This window comes from Argiope bruennichi, chromosome 10 (genome assembly GCF_947563725.1).
Source record: "Argiope bruennichi chromosome 10, qqArgBrue1.1, whole genome shotgun sequence".
NCBI lineage: Eukaryota > Metazoa > Arthropoda > Arachnida > Araneae > Araneidae > Argiope > Argiope bruennichi.
The window spans coordinates 86,660,163-86,666,208 of NC_079160.1; positions in this window are offsets into that span (position 1 = coordinate 86,660,163).

Genomic DNA, 6,046 nt, shown 5'->3' on the forward strand with positions numbered 1-6,046 from the left:
AGCAACAAAACAATCTGAGCTACAGAAGAGTGATTTGGAACAAAGGGTAAGATCCAGAAGTGATTGGTTACCTGCAGGAGTAATGTGCGTCGGGTTCGAAGTATTTAAAATGGCAAAATTTGAATCCGTTAACCAATCGACAAAATTGTTGCTGAGTCTGGAAGAAGTGGTTGAGCCCCCAAAAGGGTGATGTAAATTAAAGTCACCAAAGATGAACGTTGGTTCAGAAAGTGAGTTAAAAAAGTTTCCGAAAATTTCAATGTCAAAACCTGTAGGAGCGTAAATGTTTACTATACAAAAGTTTAGAGAAGCTGTAATGATTTTAACGGTGAGTATTTCCACGTCCGAATTTTGAGGTACATCGTAAGGGATTATGTATGCCGACAAATGATCGGGGATTCCAATTAAAAGGCCCCCTCCCAGTCTGCCTTCCCTGTGAGATCTAAAAAACCTTTTTTTTATAGAAACTAAAATCTTCTTCAGCATAAAGAAAAGTTTCTTGAAAAATCCAGAAATCTGAAATTGAGAAGGGAGGAATACCAAGCCAGATTTTTTTATTCCTAATACTACGGCAATTCCACTGAACAAAACGCATCCTAATAAATTAAACCAACAGAAAAGGAAAAAGCAATCTGCAAACTCTGCAAGAGGTCAACCAAACACCGGGGTGACGTACACACACAAAAAGAAAACAAAACAAAACAAAAAAAAAACCCAAGCATTTGGGAAAGATAAAATTGAAGCAGCGCTTTGCAAAGAAGAGAAACAAATAACAAGCAGTAAAGTGGGAGAGGAAACATAAAACAGCAAAAAGGAAACAAAGCGCAAAAAAAAGATTATTAATCCGAAGTCCCAGCAGGGCCACCAGCGTCCCATTGCATGGGTTGACTAGTAGAACTAGCGAAGTTTTTCGAAGCATTAAGTAAAGCTTTTTTCTTCCTGGATGGAGATTTAATTTTTTCACCTTTGTCAATCACATGAATTAACTGTTGCACCATAGACTCGACCGTCTTTTGAAATATTTCCAATAGAGCATTGAAATGTTGCTCCATCTTTTTGTTGATGTTTTGGATGATGGATTCCATTTTGTCGTTGAAATGTTGTTCCATCTTTTTGTTGATGTTTTGGATGATGGATTCCATTTTGTCGTTTAAAGATTTTTCAAAGTCAATGGGTTCCGTGTTCGATCTAGTAACAGTCGCATAAGTTGTATTAGAAGATGCATTAAATATGCGTCGTGCTTCCCCCGTAGTGAGGTGGTTACGACATTTTAGATCCAAAATTTGTTGTTCTTTGACGTACAAGGGACATGCTTTAGATGTTGCTGCATGAGAACCTTGACAATTAATGCATTTAACTGGGTTTTGACAATTTCCAACGTGTTTTGTTCCACATAATTGGCAAACTTGGTCTTTCGAACATATCCTAGATGGGTGTAGGAAACTGTAACATTTTGAACACTGTCTAGGCCGATCAATAAAAGGTCGAATTTTCTGGATTGTAAGCCAAAGTTTAACTGAATCTGGAAGAGAAGTACCCAGAATTGTTATGAGAATTGGAGAAGTTTGTTGTGTCGAATTTTGTTTGACAAAACGTCTCATCTCTCTGATTTCAATATCGTTAAACTGTCGCAGTTCATTTGCAACTTCTTTGAGTGGAACACATGTGGGCATATCAATAAGCAGAAATCTAGAAGTAACTCCTTCCCAAATAACGTTTGAAGTAACCTTAGTATCGTTAATCTGCTCTAAGCTAAGAAGTTGTTTTGCGCATCCCGGATCCTTTGTAGTAAAAATTAGTTTCCCTTGCCGGGTAAATCTCATGTTCATGATATTTGAGTGTCTGTCGATATTTTGCTTTATGAAAGTTTGCATCAGAATGGGGTTTGTGCGCGGTATTTGAGAAGAAGCATTCGCATTAGAAAAAATAACGTTTATTTCCTCGTAATGTTTCTGACCTAAATTTAGCACAAGGTCCTTGGTAGGTTTTTCATTCAAAAAATAAATGTCAGTAATTTGAGGCATCGTGTTGAAGGCGAGAGTTTCAGAATTCAATTGAAAGGACTCATCACTAAAGTCTTGCACTGATACAAATGTGCGACTCAGCTTGCAATGAAGAAAAAATTCACAAAATATAAAGGAACAATCTTACCTCGTACAAAATGAATTTAGCAGAGTAGAAATATGAGGAGAAACAAATAAAAAACTTGTCTAAGCTTGAGAGTAAGATGCAAAAACAAAATCCACCGTAAAGTATTTTTAAACGCAACTTCGCTTTTTTATAAACAAAAGACCGTTATATCTTTCAAATCAAAAAACGAATTCCACGATTGTAATATTTCCTTTCTGCATATATTTGGAATACGAAAAAACTTTTAAGCGGAAAAAGTACTGTCCAGGCAGGAAATACCAGCGGAGTTTAAATGTTTTTTTAACAGCTGGAAAAATGTTTTTGCGTTTCAAAAAATGGAAAATAAATAAAGAAATAATGAATAATTAATAACAAATGAAAAATTGATCGAAAATAATTTTTTTATCGTCATTAAAAATTTGGTTTGAAATTTTTTGCAATTCAAGGAATTTTTCTGGTTAATTTTTAATTAAAAATCTTGGTAATTTAACTAAAAATTTTGAAATGAAGGGAAAGTTTTTCGAAATTTCCTCGTTCTCAGTATAATTTCGTACGATCATAATTTTTATCATGTTTCACAGCTAATGAAGCATTGATTTCGAATAAAATATGAAGAGCTTCAAGGAACATAATTCCTTAAATAATATTAATGAATTCCTATTTTAATATATCAAAGCGCACTTTTAGACAGATATAATAGAATGAATTAGTTTTTTTTTCTTTCATATTCAGAGCCAGAAGTCTCTTTCTTAACATTAAAATAAAATAATTTATTAATGGCATTAAATGAATCGAAGCAACTGATGCTACTTTAACTCTGATGGGTAAAACAGTTTTTAATAATCATATCAGCAAACGATTTTGATCTCATCGCTGAGAGCGAAACAAGATGGATGTATTATTTTTTAAATAATTTTTAAAAATACCAATAAAAGACATTCGATTATTCTTTTTTATATTAGTTATACGGGAATTTTTTTCTTTTTAATTGATAAGAAAATAATTTTAATCATGTATTCATTTTCATTTTATTGTTCAATCTTAGATGTATGAATCTTTTCTACTAATAATAAAATTCTATGTTGTCTCGGTTGCTGTGTGGATATTGGCTGTCTACAGGACAAATCATTTGATCTAGAGCTATCAAATTTGACACGTATATACTGTGGAAGAAGAAATAGTACACCGTGGAATAATTAAAAAAAATAATTATTTAAAAATTAAGCGAAATGTTGGCCTTTTTCAGTGATAACCCAATAAAATTATTATTGAAGAAAATTGGTTTCAAGCATCATTTTAAAATTCTAGGAATTGCTTTTTTTATTGCTTTGAATTTAATTATCAAGCTAATTTTTTCTAAATTCTGGAACTTATAAAAAATACTATTTTGCGCAATTTTCAACAATATATTTTATTGTTTTATCAAATAATGAATTGTGTTATTCAAATGTTTTTATCAATAATGAATCATTTTCTTAGCTTCCATTGTTGGAAGCTAAGAAAGAAAGATTAATCTGTGCATGATTCTTAATACAGATACTGAAAGTATAATCTGTATTTGTATTAAGAATTTGTATAATGTCTGTGTAGTTTACATGAGAAATAAGAAAGCGAAGCTACAATACCCCGATTATAAGAAGATAGATTTTCTGTTTAATCATAACATGTGCAATAAATAGCGCAATTATGCCATGATACTTTCTATTTTGAAGGTCCATGTACACAATGAACCGAACAGGTGTAAGAGTATTAAAATTACACTGCTTTAATGTATATCACCATTTGATGCTTAAAAATATTTTGCTGAAGAAATTTTGAATATTAAGTTAGTCATAAGGGATTTTATTGAATGGAAATAGAATCAATATTCCCCGCGAACCCGCTGGTCACCAAAGGAGGGTGGTAATATATAAAGGAAACGTAGCTGAAATTAAATTTTGAATTTGATTTTTTAATTAAAATAAGGTTGCTAAATAACATCAATTCGAAGTAAAAAATATTACAAGTTTGTTAGCAAAATATTAGTTTATTTAGAGTCAATGAAAAAAGACATGTAAGTGGTAAAAATATACACAGTGCAGGGAAGGAATAAAAGTTACAGTAACCCCCCTCCCCCCGATTGCAATCCATAAATCGTCAGTAAAACTCGTCATTTATATTCGTATTTCAATTTTATGCTTAAAAAAACATTATTTTGAGAGAATATTTGTTACAAAAATGGAATCGAAGATTTTCCCTTTTAATTCATGCAAGCATTTTAAACAAGCATTCTAATCGAATCTGATAAGTACTGATTCATTGTTCAAAAGCAAATTCGATACAATTCAGCTTTCACGGCGACCGAAAAGAGCCAAGAAAAAAATTTAGTCAAATTATAAAAATATACTCAAGTATCAAGTTATATAATCACATGTTATATAGTTTGACTATTGAAATCGCCAAATTGGCGAAGTTTTTTCTTGGTGCTTTTTCGTCACCGTTATAACCGACAAGTACTGCAAATTCGCATTAATTATTTATATTACTGCTTTCTACGACTTTTAATTAGTAAATTTAGGCTACATTCTGAATGGTTTTATCCTCTAAAGGATTCACCTTAAATGCTAGGAAAGAAAGTTCCTAGATAAACATTTAAAAGGCGTGAGCTGACCAATTGTTTCACATATGATGATATGATTTATCTTTTTGAAAAGTCTCTATGCATGAAATACTTGTATTGTTGTTTAATGTTTTGCAATATTTTTAATATTTTTGTTTGTATTTGCGATAAACCAGTCATTCAGTCATACTAGGTATAATGCAACAGGCCAGGTATTTCTCTAGAGGTCAAGTCATACTAAAAAATGAATATTTTGTACTAAGATGTACAAAGTATATTACAAATTCTTCCCAGTGAAACCCACTTCAGAAATGGGAATGAGAAGGTTCTGGTTCAATGTTTGGGACTTGCTTTTCTGTTGGGTATAGTAATGATGTGAAGTTGAGTAACCTCAACTCCGAAGACGGGACATAACTCTAACAAAAGGAGTTATATAGAGGTCGGTGATGTTCATTAGAGCTCCACCTTAATTCGAACCTCTTGATATCACGACAACGGTCTTTTAAAATATTCTGGATGCATAGGCAAAGCAAGATAAGCATTCTGAGTTAATTTTAATTCAGAAAAAAAAAAGGGAAAAACCGAAATTTTACTATCTTTTTCTTTTTATAAGGCCCATTCTTGCTCTATCTTCTGTAAATTTGTTGGAAGACAGAAAATATAGAAAAAGAATTTGAAATTAAAACTAATCTCAACTTAAACTATACCCAAAACCTGAAAATGAAAGCATATTAATTGTATTTTTTCCTCAGTGAATCAGCCTACTCCTCCACGGCCTATCGCGACTAGTATTGTTTTTAAATATTTAAGGAGGGCATAAGGAAAAGATTTGTAATGCGTAACGGCAAAAGCGCCGTTACGCATTGCCGATTAAAATTTGATGCATAACAAAAATCCTAAACTTTTAAGGTATAAATGTTTCATCTTGATTTTTATATTACTTTTGCTCTGATGGGGCGTTCACAGTACATAGGGTCCTCTCAACATGGGACCTTCGTAAGTATCCAGATCAGTTTTATTTCTCCCTACTCTCGTGTCCATGTTAGAGGCAAAGTTTTTATATTTTATATGCCCCCAATAAATCAACCAAGTGAAGTTGGGCAGATCCGGTGAGTTGAGGTGTTTTTCATATACAGTACACTCCCAAGTGTCTAGTTCGCAACTATCCAGCCTACATTTCTTTTGTCGTAATTAAATGAGGAAGGCTAGGCGTCTATTAAGTCATCTATTAAGGACTTTTCAAAACCTAAATACTTTAAATTTTTACTCTTATCTTATGGTTACTTTTAAAACGAGAAATCGTATATCAATGATAAA